At 49.1% G+C, this 13,919-nt stretch overlaps 1 protein-coding gene and 1 long non-coding RNA gene across 8 annotated transcripts in view; one reads left to right on the top strand and one right to left on the bottom strand.

Moving 5' to 3' along the window:
* Positions 1–13,919, top strand: part of VPS13D (vacuolar protein sorting 13 homolog D) — a 259,048-nt gene that overhangs the window by 180,031 nt on the left and 65,098 nt on the right. The window lies entirely within an intron of this gene.
* Positions 679–1,887, bottom strand: LOC121021388 (uncharacterized). Its single transcript, XR_005786529.1, has 2 exons — positions 1,738–1,887; positions 679–902 (listed from the first exon to the last, which is right to left on the bottom strand). It is a non-coding gene; the product is annotated as an uncharacterized LOC121021388 (long non-coding RNA).

The following is a 13,919-nucleotide window of genomic DNA, read 5'->3' on the forward strand; positions in this document are numbered from 1 at the left end:
AGTTTCTCTCCATTTTAAAGGAAAGCTAACTCAGAGTGTTTACGTAGGAGAACAAGGGGAGTCCTTGAGCAGTACCGTCCTTAAAGATCAGAAAGGGACATGCGTACTACAGCCTGCATTTATTGAGGGTCTGCCGTGTGTCAGGTGTGGGGCTGGGAGCTTTCCATAGCCAGTGTCATTTAATTTTCCCATGGACCCCGTAAGGAAGGAGGTATTATCTCTCTTTTACAGATGAGAAAAGTGAGACCCCAACGGTCAGTGACCTTGATTAAAGCTTAATAATGAGCGTCGGAGCCAGAAGTTTTAGAAAAACGTGGATTTGGAAGTCTGCCTGTATATTTTTCCTCCACACGGGGCAGCTTCACAGATAAAATCCTCCACTAAACCCAAACCACTGCAGAAGCTAGAACACAAGCAGTTGGAAACGGCATCATTTAAAAGTAAAGCTCAAGCAATTTTCCATTCATTGCCTACTTTAACTCCTCTGTGTCGGCGCTCGGGGTCTTTCCAACTGCCATTTCTAGGCTTTCCAATGTAGTCTTTGCTACCTGCAGATCCCTGATCTCGTGGAAAAGGATCGAAATGGGAGGAAAGAAGTGGAAGAGTTGTCTCTATCCAAACAGAAAATGCAGGGACTCAAAAGCATTTGAGTAAGCCGACTGCACGTCCTCACGCATCTGACGCGCTCAACCCAGGTTTTATTCAGATTTACACAGTGGGGGATTTGCGGCGCTCAGGCCTTTGCTGCTACCCTACCCGGGCCGAGGGGCAGGCCAGAGCTTCGGGCTGCTTCAGGTGTGCCCGATAGCGGTCTTCCTCTGAACCTGCGCATGGAATTGTACTTTCCGTACGCCATCTCCTGAACTTCACTGCTTGCAGCATCTCTGAGCCACTAGGATGTCCTTGTAAAGCAAAATATTTGATGTTTTAGCATGGGGTACATGAACCGGGGGAGAGGGGTGCTTTCCCCTGCAGACTGAAGGCAGGAAGGAAACTCATTTTCTTTCATACTCCTTTCCTTTCTTGCCTCCCCTCAGTCTATGGGACAGTGGTTCACATTTTGTAGAGGTATTTCTGTCTCTGGGTTCTGCTAGCAGAGGCTTTCAGGTGCTTGGTGATACCATTGCTTGAGTCAAGAAGCCACATGGAGAAGGCTGGGGGCAGCGTGTTGTCCCTGAGAGCCGTATGGTTAATTCTACCGACCCGCTGTATGGTTTGCTTCTTGGAGGAAAGGAGAAGTAAGATTAACTTACTAGAACTTAAGCATTCCTTATTGGGATAATAATAATACTGCTGTATATTTGTTTTGATTTTCAGTTGTTGATGAAGCATTCATATACTTGCAATCCTTTCTATAAGCCTGAAGCCAGCCAGGTGATATTATTACCACCACCATGAAGAAACTGAGGTCTGGGGGTGCCCGGGTGGCTCAGTCAGTTAAGTGTCTGACTCTTGTTTTTAGCTCAGGTCATGATCTCGTGGTTCGTGAGATCGAGCCCCACATCAGGCCCCACAGTGACAGTCAGAACCTGCTTAGGATTCTCTCCCACCCCACCCCCCCCCCCGTTTCTGTCTCTGACTCTCAAAATAAATAAATAAAAACTTGGAGGAAAAAATTGAGGCCCATGGGTAAATAACTCATCCAGAATGTCCAGACAGAAAGCAACAGAGCTTTGGATTTCTTCCTTGGTCTCCTGAATTCTAGAACATTGCTGGACAGGATTTCTTGAATCTTACCTGATACTGTAGAAACTGACGTCTACTCCATATTAGACCTGGGGTTTCTATCATCAGTGTTGCCTGTTAGCCTTGTTACCATGTCCCTCCCCTGCTACAGAGTGAGTTTCAGAGAACACAGTTGGAGGAAATGTACCTTTCCCTTTTAGAGGCTTCTTTTTTTTTTTTTTTTTTTTTTTTTTTTTTTAATTTTTTTTTTCAACGTTTATTTATTTTTGGGACAGAGAGAGACAGAGCATGAACGGGGGAGGGTCAGAGAGAGAGGGAAACACAGAATCGGAAACAGGCTCCAGGCTCTGAGCCATCAGCCCAGAGCCCGACGCGGGGCTCGAACTCACGGACAGCGAGATCGTGACCTGGCTGAAGTCGGACGCTTAACCGACTGCGCCACCCAGGCGCCCCTTTTAGAGGCTTCTTGAATCATTCATTAACCATGGTGCCATTGGTGTGAGGTGTCTGGGAATCATGTGTTTGGGAGCACACAAACAGAATGTGTGGTGGGAAGGATTGTAGGATCAGAGTGTCACGGTGGAGTGGAGGACAGTAGGGGGAGAGATTTAAGCTCACGTCAGGACATTAAGTGATTTCTACAGTGTTGGCGGTGAGAGGAAATTCCCCACGAGAGAGACCATGAAAGAAAAAGAAGATACTTCCAGAAGGGGTGAGAGTCTGACTTTTCCTTGGCTCTCCTCATAGCCAAATGGTGACGTGTCCAGGCCTAACTCTTTGGGGAGGCTCAGCATGTCCTGAAGTGGTTGGTGACTTGGGGGCACGGCTGGTCAGTAAATAACAGAGGCACACCACACTTACCTCAGATGGACACATGGGAAAGATTAAATACCAGCAGGGAAACCTTCCCATGCCATTTCTAAGAACGAGGACATCTCCTAGTTTGGCACATGAGGAGGGAGGAGATAGACCCCAAAACTAGGAACCACATTGGGGAAGTCAAGTAGCGAGTGAAAAGAAAGTGACAGCTGACTGTCCAGGTCACTTTCTACTTCCCCAGTCGTGTTTGTTCTCACCTTTGCACTCTTGCTCTTAATCCTGCCTGTTTGGGATGCTCTTCTCCCTGTCTCGAGCCAAATGGCTCCAAGCTTGTAAGGTCCAGTCCAAATGCCCTGTGAGTTTCTCCCCACTCTGAATTTCAAGGGCACCCTATGCTTGCATTAAGGCAGTGACCACATTTGCCCTGGGAAAAAAATAGCCAGTTGGGCACCTGCCTCAAACATCCACTGAGCAAACATTTATCATTGTCACGTGCTAAGTGCTGGAGCAGGAGACTTACAAAAATGTGGGGTTTTTCGAAGCATATGGAACAGGTAAGGCAGACAAGAATAGAGAGAGTGAGTATTTGCAGCTGGGATCCATGCAAACCACTTGCATTTCCACGGGTATGTGCTGTGGGGGCCGAGGCACAGGAACACTATTCTTCGAGGGTGAGGTGGGCTTGAGCACCATCGCGAAGCAACTGTGTGCTCCCGTGCGTCCCGGAGTAGACTTAAAGCTCCTGGAAGGCAAAGATCTTATTTGTTGTCGATTGTTTTTTGGTTTTGGTTTTTGGCTTTTTTTGCCAGTTTCCCCAGTGACTAGCCATGAATCTTTGTTGTAGGAAAATGGCAGTGATCCAGGCCGAATCCATGTGTGTTCTCCTCTGTCTAGGGCTGCCCGTCAGCATTTTCCCATGGTATTCCTTCAACACGTAGTCATTAAATAAGTGAAATGCCTGCTGGATTTTTTGTGTTGTCTATTTTACAGCTTTAAAAGTTTATGTGTGACTTTTTTCCCAAACACATCTGAAGCCGACTGAGATCCAGAATCATGCTGTATGTGTAGAAACACCCAAGAGGAAAAGGCTGTTGATTTTCAGGGTCCTGTTTCTTTCTTTTTTTTTTTTCTTTATCGTTTATTTATTATTGAGAGACAGACACAGAGCGTGAGCAGGGGAGGGGTAGGGAGAGGAGAGAGGGAGACACAGAATCCGAAGCAGGCTCCAGGCTCCGAGCTGTCAGCACAGAGCCCGACGCGGGGCTCGAACTCACAAACCGCCAGATCACGACCTGAGCCGAAGTCGGTCGCCCAACCGACTGAGCCATCCAGGCACCCCAAGGGGTCCTGTTTCACCTCCCCCTTCCCTGTCACTCAGCATCTAGGACATTGACCGGGATCGAACGAGGCCAGGCACACATTATAGGATCCGGCTCAGGCTCTGCTGAAGGTATCAGGAAGCCTTGGGAGACGGTTAAAGGGGAAAGAGGGGGAAACCTAGTCCCTCTTAATCTAATGAATTAATAATACTTATGGGACATATCTGTTTGCCTTATTAGAGGAAGATGTTTAAGTAAACATTTCCTGCAGGCTATTGAATTTATATAACAACACATTGGTTTGGAGGCAGTCGCTTTCAGTGTTTTCACTGGAAGGAAAATTAAGCAGAACATAATTCCGAAAACAGTCCGTTGTTTCAGCTTTGTTGCCTACAGATGTTTCAAAGCAGGATATTATGGCCGGTGGGATTATATTTTCTTTGTTGGTAATGTGAAAATTGGCAGGGACGGTGGTGCCAGGGTTAGTTCGAAAAGAAGAGCTTCTAACAAATAGCTCCTTGTACTTTTATGGAGATGTCACCTTTGTAACATACTCTTGCCGTTATTTGGTTTTCACAAAGTCAGACATACACTAAAGAATGCAGGCATTATTTACACTTGACAGAAGAAGAAATCAAGTCACAGAGAAAGTACTGGGCTCCTGGAGGGACAGGGAGCTTGCAGAAGATGACGAGGACCCGGGGCTCCTTAACGGCCCAGGCTCTTTCCCGCAGACCACATCGCTGCCCCAGAAGGCACCGTCTCCTCCTCAGGAATTAAAGCACTTTCGTGTCTGTGAGGTAATTGAACCTCGCAGCGTCCCACCGGGGCCAGCAGGGCAGGTGCGACGATCACGTCCCTTTCCGTGATGGGAAACTCAGTCACACGAGTTCAGTGGTTTTGCCAGAGTCACGCAGTCAGCGCTGATACCGGGCCTCACGACTGTAAGCCCACCGCTTTTCCCGCCAGACTGTCTTCCCAGCGGAGGGGGAGCCGGGGGGGGGGGGGGGGCTTGGGGACACTAGGAGGCGGCTGCGAGCTAGTCTTACGTTGCAAGAGGGCTTCGCTTTCACGGCACCCGCGCTACGGTGTGTGAGCGGCTGGCTCTGGACTCCGTCGGACGTGCACATCTCCAGCCGCAGAATCGCTGAGAAACGAGCAAAAGGGCAAAGCCAGACAGACCTCATCCGCCTGCTTCTCCCTGCCTGCTACACACCTGCTTGATTGTATGTCCGACGGCATCAGCAAGGAGAGTTTATAGGTTCGCTGCCGTCCGCTATTTAAAAACCACCGCCAAGGCAAACTGAGGTGCCCCAAGGAATAAGTTCCGTGGAGAGAGAAGTATTCTTGGGACTGAACATGAGGAACAGTTTGCCACTTGTTTCTCTATAAGAGAGAAAACTCAAGAGTAAACAGTATCTAACTGCAGATTTACCAAAAAAAAAAAAAAGAAAAAAATTGAGCTCTCTCAGAAGACTCGTTTTGGTGATACTCTATGCAGTGTCTTCGCTCTCTAACTTCTCCCTTTCCACCGAACCCCAGCTTGTGTTCCTCCTGAGAGAGATCTTGCAATTCTTGTTACTCTTTCCAGCTGAATGCCACCAAGCCAGCTCCTCCCGGGTTCAAACCCTGCACACAGTCTCTGAGACGTTCATGGACACTCCTAGAACGCAGATCTGGGAGAGAATTTGAAGGGCAGCTTTTCACCCTCTCAAATTGCAGTTGGAGAAACTGAGCCCCAGTAGGGTTCTCACAGCCAGTTAGCCGCTGGGCCCGCTCTACGACTCAGGGCTTCTTGGCTGCAAATCTTGGCATTGTCTTTGAGATGGGGGTCAGCAGGTTGTGGGTATCTGCTTCTTGTCCTTCTAGTAGTGAAGGAGGAAACAGTAGTGGGCCCAGGGCCCTGACCTTGGGTACATTTTCTCAGCATTCTTGATGTTGATTCTAGGTCTGTGTGATACACCTTGTCTCCACGCTAGACTGAGCTCCTTGAGGACCAGAGACCAAATCCTATTCATCTCAGTAGTTTTAACCCCAAGCACTGTGCAGGGTATGCAGAAAGCTCTCCAGGGCTTGATAGGCTGAACCAATCTTCTGCAGAAAGGTCAGCCCACCCGAGGCAGGAGGGAAGTACGGCTCCTTCGAAGTGCCTCAAGTCACTGGTCCTTCCGCAGTGGCTCAAACAGCAAGCAAACCCAGGCAGAACTACACCTCACCTGGAAGCAAAATGAGAGAGCGCGCCGCCCCCCCCCCCTCCCGCCCAAGACACAGAGAGGGAGCCGCCTGCACAGCTAAAGTTAGGGAGCAGCTGGTAAGATGAGCTCAACAGAAAACTCTTGCTAGGCATGTGGCCTTCGGTTGATGCCACGGTTCACGGAACTTTGTTGGTTAAAACGTATTTTTTGAACTTTCTCCAAATGTTTATAGTTTATCAGCATGTTGTTGATTACGATTGCTGTCACCAGGCTTCTCCTGAAGTCCATGTGAGTTAGGAGACAGGGAGGGGAAAGGAAAGGGGAAAAGAGAACCTTCGGCGTGGATTCTAACCAAGCGGAGAAACGGCTGCTCCCCTTCCTCTCGCAGAATGCTGCAAATAGGACCGTGTTCAGTTGCCCGCTGCCCAGCAAGCCTGAAAGAACTTGATTACAAGAACACTTTGATCTGAAATGTGTGCCTTTTCTGAACCCTCCTTGGACGAGGACAAACTGCTGCTCTGGCTGCCGTGAACAGAATGACTCCTGCGCTGAGCCCCATGGGTGCTAGGAGTTTGCACTTTGCCTTCTGCACAGCCTGGTCACTGTCCTGTCTCCCGTCCGGCCAAGTGAGCCGGGGGGGTGGGGGGGATCTGGATGCCCCCTCTGCTGGCGTGGCGGTGGGGTCGCCTGTCACTGGGCTGTCACTGTCCTAACCGAAGTAGGGGCCTGAAACGGGCACTTTTTGCCTTTTACTTTAATCTGGAACGCTTTAACAAAACAGCGGGCCAAATGGTGGCTGAGTCCTGACCCTTCTCCAGGCCCCCACGTAACCACCTTCTTTCTGTCTTAAAATCTTCCTCTGGGTTCAAACCCTCAGTCACACAGGGGAGCCCCTCCACTTGCTTGTCGGAGCAAGGAGCAAGATCGCAAAGAGTTAACACTTTTGCTTTTTCGGAAAGTTATCTGTGAAGAGTATTAGTTGTTTAATAAAGCGTGCCTGCCCTCCCGATGAACCCGCCAGTGACTCTGCAGCTGGGGTCATCCCAAGTTCACGCGGTGGACTTTTGACTGCCTTCTGTGTCTGTGAAAACAGTCGGCAGCTCCTGCGGGGATCATTCATTCAGGCCTGTAACACAAAACTGTTGCCAATGGGCACCTGCTGGGCGGCTTCCCAGGAGGGCCGGGAGGGGGATACCAAACTCCTCAGGCATCTGCAGAGATAAGAGCGGCAGGGGGTCCGCTGGGAGCCCGCTCCCCGGGCTGCACTTAGAGCCCACTGCCCGGCCAGCAGGCTGGTGTCAGAGTGTATCAGGGAGCCGGGGCGGGATAGGATGTGAGCTAATTAAAGGCCTTTTACAAAGAGGAGTAGAAAGAGTGCGTGTGTGTGTGTGTGTGTGTGTCTGTGTGTCTGTGTGCGTCTGTGTGTGTAGGAGGGGTGAGGGGAGAGGTTTGGAGTGCATTCCCCAAATTTCTAGCACATTCTTTATTCCTCTCTTTTATCCCTCAAAACACAAGAAAAGCAAAATTAAAGAGTCTGAACATTTGGTTATTTCTAGTCTTAAGCCGTCATTCATTCCGCCTTATACTGTATCAGTTTTAGTTGCTATTTGTATAGAATTACATAAACCTTTAAAGACCTGTTTTGCCTCATTTTCCAAGGAGGCATCTGTTCTTGAAATATTGTAGGTGGACTGCTTGAATTTTGCCCTCTTCCCGGGTTTGACACATCTGGGTGGTAAGTTTCAGCTTGCCGTGTGCTCTAGCTTTCCCCCATCTGCTTGGAAAAGCCACTTGCCGGCTGTAGGGGGCGCTGCTGAGAGGACGGAATCGATTTCTATACAGTAAGCGCTCTTACAATAGAGTCGCTGAGATGATGGCCTTGTGGCGTTATGGTTTGCAGCGACAGGGCATGCACGATCTTGAGAATGCTGTGAAGACTAGAGCACAGTAATTCATTTTACAGTTAAACTGACTTACGGAAAACGTCACCTGACAATGTTTGATTTGCTTGCTCTTCTGTTTGTTGATTTAGCCTCTCTATCGCCCCCTCCCCCCAAGCAGTAAAATGAACTTATTTATAGACCTGGGTACTTTGAAGTCTGTGCTGTTTTCTTCACCAGCCTGGTAATGATACTTTTCTTGAAAGCCGTGTTGTTCCAGCACAAACCCAAGCCTTCATTGTATTATTTCTGATACAGTTCACATAAGCTTGACCGTGTCAAAGAAACATTTAGATCAATCTTGTACTACATGGTAACAATCTTAGGAAATTCCAATCAAAAGCCAACAGCCCGTTTCCTTCATTTCTGGACTGCTGGCGTATCTGGCTTTGTCTGTGTTCTGATAAGGAGTAACCACGATGTTAATTTTGTATTTCCTTGCCTTTGTCTCACATAATCTGTTCCCAAAACTGACCGTCCAGGGGGCTTGTTCACTGTCATGTGATTTGTGAGAGAGGGAGCCACGGAGGAGTCATTAGCCTGACCATGGGAGGTATGACAGTGGATTCTTTCTACTGGTGTTTAACATGTGAATTACCCTTCTCTTTTCCTCCGTAGGGCTGTGTACTGATTTACACAGTTGAAGGGAATTTTGAATTTAAGCTAGTAGCCGGATGGGTAGCTTTAAAAACGTTACTAACATTTACTGACTGCTTCCCTGACTGTGTGCAAGGTACTATTCATCCTCACAGTGACCCCGTGCGGTGCTAGTCCCAGTTCATATGTGAGGACAGGGGGGCTCAGAGAAATTAAGCAACTCGCCCGAGGCTGTGAAGAGAGCCAGAGTAAGGGCTCAGGTTCTCTGACTCAGATCCCGCATTCTTGACGTTGCCCCTTGCAAACGCCGGACCCTGTCTAATGGGCCTCGCTGGTGGACCCCTTCTGCAGGATCAGAATTAACCATGTAAGGCTGCATTCTCAAGGAGGGGCGGGGGGAGCAGAGAATTGGAGTCAGAGTTTCAAGTCCTTTCCTGTAGTGCCCTCTGTTGTATAATTAGCTCTTTTGAAGACGCCTCCCCATCCAAGCCAAAGCATGTGGCTGAGAACCAGGGAATGCTTGAAGTCTGTCGGCTTGAGATGCCCAGTGAAGGCATTTCAACTTGGTTCTGGCTCCATGAGCAGAACTGACCACGTAGGAAGTTATAAATAACCTCACATTAACAAATCTGTTCTTTCTTGTGTCTAAACAACAAGTTTACAACTGGATGTGGGCCACTGAAAATGCCAGGCTCTGTCCTAGGCACAGCGGAAACCAACAGGAATACAACGCAGGTGCTCCCTGCTCAGGGTCCCAGTCCGGCACAGGAGAAGGTCCTGTAAACGCACGTGTGCGGGGAGCATTGTGGGTGCTGGGACGGAAGTCTGCGCAGGTCCGGCGGGGTAGTAAAGGAGGGGCTGAACCTTTCGACCCCAGGCAGGGAAGTCCTACACGAGGCATGGAATGCCGGTGCCAAATCTTGAAGTTCAAGGAGATGTTGGCCATGTCGACAGGAAGTGGGGGGGGAGGCAGGCCTCAAGGAGCACACATGGGGCAACCCAAACAAGGCTTGCTCGGGGATGTGGAGCACGAGGGGAGGTGGCTTAGGAGTACCAGCACCTAGGCAGTGGGCCACGGGGACGGCAAGGCGTGCCTCGTGGTCAGCGGGTCTCTTGAGGAGAAGACTGGCCCGCCATTTCAAATCCTTATGTTTCCCTTCCTCTCTCGCCTCCCCCCACTTAACCAGCTCTAAGGGAATTCCAAGGGGAAGAGACGTAACGGAATTTTTCACTTTTTAAGTCTGGTGATGTCATGATTTGCCCAGAATCTGCACATATAAAATGTTAACTGTTTTGCAAGTATTTTATATATGTGGTAGAACAGTTCCATCTTTTACAGAGGGGGCCAAAACCATCAACAGTCCCCACGCCCTCCGGAAAAAACAAACCTAACTGGCTCTTATATAATTAGAGCCCAAACCAAATCACGGCCTGTTCACAGCAGGTAGATTGCAAATCCACCCCAACTGTTCTTTCTGGCCAGAGTGACTCAGTCTAGTACTAAGGCCCGGACTGCATCTGGCATTTCCAATTAACCTGATATCTGCATCTACACACAGCAGAAAATCACTCTCCCCAAAGCCCAGAGCAAACACACTCCCAAGTCCTGGGTTGGGACTCGCTTAAAACAACTGGACCAGAAAGGCGGGAAGGAGGCTGTGGCCTTGTTCTTCAGCCGGGCTTTTCTGCCTAATTTGGAGCTCCACAGATGGAATGTTTGCCGTCGATCCCCAAACCACCAATTAATTTTTTTCATGGGGAAATCAATTTATCGGGCCTCATTTGATCGGTCTTTTCTGCTGTTCCGCCATGTCCTTTATGGCTAAACTAGATCTGACCTAAATTTGAGAGGGAAGAGCACATTCTGTACTAGAATGTGTTCCGTGACCTTTCTACCCTCCACCCTCTCTTGCCTCATTCCCTCCAGTCAGTAGATTTTTCTCTGGAAATCCCTTCTTTCCTGTGTCCACTCAAGGCAGGTAACAGTGTCCATTTGTATTTGGAATCTTAGTTTTTCATGTACAGATTCAGAGGGGACATTTATCTTGGTGGAGAAACAGCTGCTGTCTCGTTGCCAGTATTTGGGCCAAGGCTACCTAGGGCTCCCAGTGACTTCCTGGAACTTGAGCCTCGTGCTCGAAATTGCAGGGTGGGCTGGGGGCTGCCCCAGCTCTTGGGTGGGGAGAAGGATTGGGTCCTGGGTCCTGTGAGTCTCAAGACCAAACTTGGGTTGGGCTGCTTGACAAACGAGATGAAGAAGAGGCTCCTTGAGTAGTAAAACCTGACAGATGTCCCTCAGGAGTGGGCTCTCCGGTCCTTGCTTCCCCACCTCCATCACCCCGAACTTCAGCATCTGTGGTTGCCACCTGTGTCCTAGACTGGGTAGACCGAGTCACTTGTTTGTATAGGAGCTGGAGATGTATGTATGCACAGAACACAAAATTTGCTGTTTCTTTACATTTCTGTTGGGTTCTCAGCACATGATTTATTGCTCTTTTCCATGGGTCATTTTTTTTTTTAATGTTTATTATTTTTAGAGAGAGCATGAAAGCAGGGGAGAGGTAGAGAGAGGAGGAGGGGGGAATCCCAAGCAGGCTCCACACTGTCAGCATAGAGCCCGATGAACAGTGAGATCATGACCTGAGCTGGAATCAAGAGTCAGACACCAAGAGTCAGATGCCCAACCGACTGAGCCACCCAGGCGCCCTTCCATGGGTCCTTTTCTGCTCAGGAAGGAAAACGTGGTTCTGTACTCACTGACCATATGGGGGTTGGCCTCTCATCCCCTCATCTCTCACAGATGAATAATTTTGGAGTGAGAGGTGTGCCGCCTTCTCACGGAGGTTAATCACTGTCGGGATGTTTGCACAGTAGAGCCAACTGCTGAGTATTCTCTTGTTTGCCTTTTCTCCCTCCAGATCTTTCCTAGCTTCAGTGTGGCCTAGCTGACTCCATCTTGGACACCTTTGCTGGGAATCAGCACCGAGAGTTTTTACGTATAAAGAGGAACTAATACTTGATCACTCCCCATGTGCTGGGCACTTTATGCCATTCTTTTTCCTTTCTTTCAGCTGCTCAGCTCATACGTTGGGGTCATCCTTGACTCCCGTCATACCACGTCTCAGGGGCGTCCACAGGCCCACTCAGCTGTACCACAGCCTCCCCCCCTGCCTCCCTCCTGCCTCCCCCCTTCACATCTGTTCTTCAGGCGGCAGCTGGAGCTACCATACACGTCGAAGCTCAGCTCAGATCGTGTCACTCCTCAGCTCAGACCCCTCCAGTGGCTTCCCGTTCCAGTCCGCGTAGAAAATTAAGATCTGCACGTGGTTTCTTAGGCACTTGCAGCCTGTCCCGTCCTTTGCTAAACTCATCTTGTACCCCTCGCCTCCCTCCACCTCACTCAGCCCGTCATCGGACCTTCCAGCCGTCTCTCAACTGCCTGCCTCAGAACCACTGCCTTGGGATCTCTGCCCTAGCAGTTCTTTCTTCCTGGAAGGTTCCATAACCCCATGGTTTTCACCTGTATGTTCTTTGTCCAATCGTTACTTTGTCACCGAAGCTCTTCCTGGTGCCCCCTCCTCCCCCTAAAATTGCACCTCCTGCCTTCCAACACCATCTCTTATCCTACTTACCTGCTTCATTTCTTACTTAACATTTATTATCACTTTCATTTTATTTACTTATGTGATTGTCTATGCAATTTGCATGTAAATCCTATAAGGGATAAAAGTTCTGTCTGTGTTATCCACTGCTGTGTCACCAGCCTTTAGAACGGCCAGTCCTGGCACACTGTTGACTATCAGTATGTGTATGTGTACAGAAGGGAAGAGAGGAAAGGAGCCGACAGACCCTGGGAGTCAGGCATTATCTCAGTTTGTGGGTAAGGGACCAGGTCTCCAAGAAGTTGCCCAAGATCACAGAGCCAGTAAGTGAAGGCGGAATTTGAACCCAGAGGTACGACCCCAGACCTGCTGCGGTTTCCACTTTCCTGTGCTGTTTCCCTAGGGGGATCTCTGCCTCCCAGTAAAATGCCTTAGAGAGAATACTTGGCTAGAATCTCTTCGTCTCCTCAGTGTCATCTGGAGCTTAATATGCAGAATAGACAAGTACCATCAAGGTCCAAAACCAGATGCCCCTCAACATAAGAAAATGTATTTGCATACATGAAGAAGCCCATTTTTAGAAAGACAGACTTTCAAGTCAAATGGCGGAATCTTTTTGGTCATTGCTTCCCAAAGCGACTCTGGGTTCATTCTGGGCTCGCTGTGGGCACCAGCAGCTGTCCGTTCCAGAGTTGACACTGTCACATGTACATCCACACCCCACGCCAGGCTCTGTCCATAGCTCTGGGGATGCAAAGGTGGACAAGACAGGCGCAGCACTGGGCGTGCCTTCAACAAGCTTCACCCCGCCCCCCACCCCCTTCGAACTTAAAGGGCCACCATCACTGAATCCCTGGAGCGAGGTAGTTTTTAAAGGGAACATCTCCCAGTTTCACATTCTCATCTTGTTCTTTGAAGTTCATTTTAAGTGCATCGTGGGCTCCTCTTTGACTAACAGGAAGTTGTGGCACTTATCTGAAGATTAAGAAACATCCAAGGCAATGAATTCCTGTTTTCCCCTCTCCCTGGCCCTTAGGTAGACTTAACAGAAGTCCTTATGGTCTGAGATCCCCTGAGAGACCCCTTCCTGCCCATCAGCAAAGCCACAGGCACCCTATGCAAAAAAAAACAACAAAAAAAAAAAAAAAAAGATAGCTCTTCCATCCATCTCAGGGAATTCTTTCTGTCTTGTCTCCTGCCTTTGCCTTGGACTTGAGATGGCTTTTGTTTTCTTCCCTAGATGCTGCCTGTTGGATACACCCTTAGGCTTTACACCTGTAGCCCAGGAACAAATGATGCCTGGGATCCTGCGTCTCTGAGCGAGGTGCTAAGAAACCAGTCTTTAACTGCTACCAAATTTGTTTCCCTCTGTTTCCAGCTTTGTCTGAACTTCAAGGATATTGAGAGACAGACACCATTACGTGTTTTCATCCCTGTCTTGCCTGTCTTGTATTATTTGCTCTAGGCACATGCCTTCAGAACCTTCAGTTAATAGAAGAAATAGACAGTGGCAGCAGTGAGTTTAGAACATTCTTGGGAAAGATACGGCCACAGAGGGGGAAACGGAGCGAGTGACAGCTCGAATGGCAGGGAGCTTTAAAAAAAAAAAAAAAAAGGCCCTTTTTTTGTTTATTTTACAGAGAGAGTGCATGTGCATGTGCGAGCTGGGGAGGGGCAGAGGGGGAAACGGAGAGAATCTCAAGCAGGCTCCATGCTCAGCACAGGGCCCGGCATGGGGATGTGGGCTTCGATCTCACAACT

This window comes from Herpailurus yagouaroundi, unplaced genomic scaffold, assembly GCF_014898765.1.
Source record: "Herpailurus yagouaroundi ecotype Mexico unplaced genomic scaffold, PumYag 77, whole genome shotgun sequence".
In the NCBI taxonomy this organism is placed as follows: Eukaryota; Metazoa; Chordata; class Mammalia; order Carnivora; family Felidae; genus Herpailurus; species Herpailurus yagouaroundi.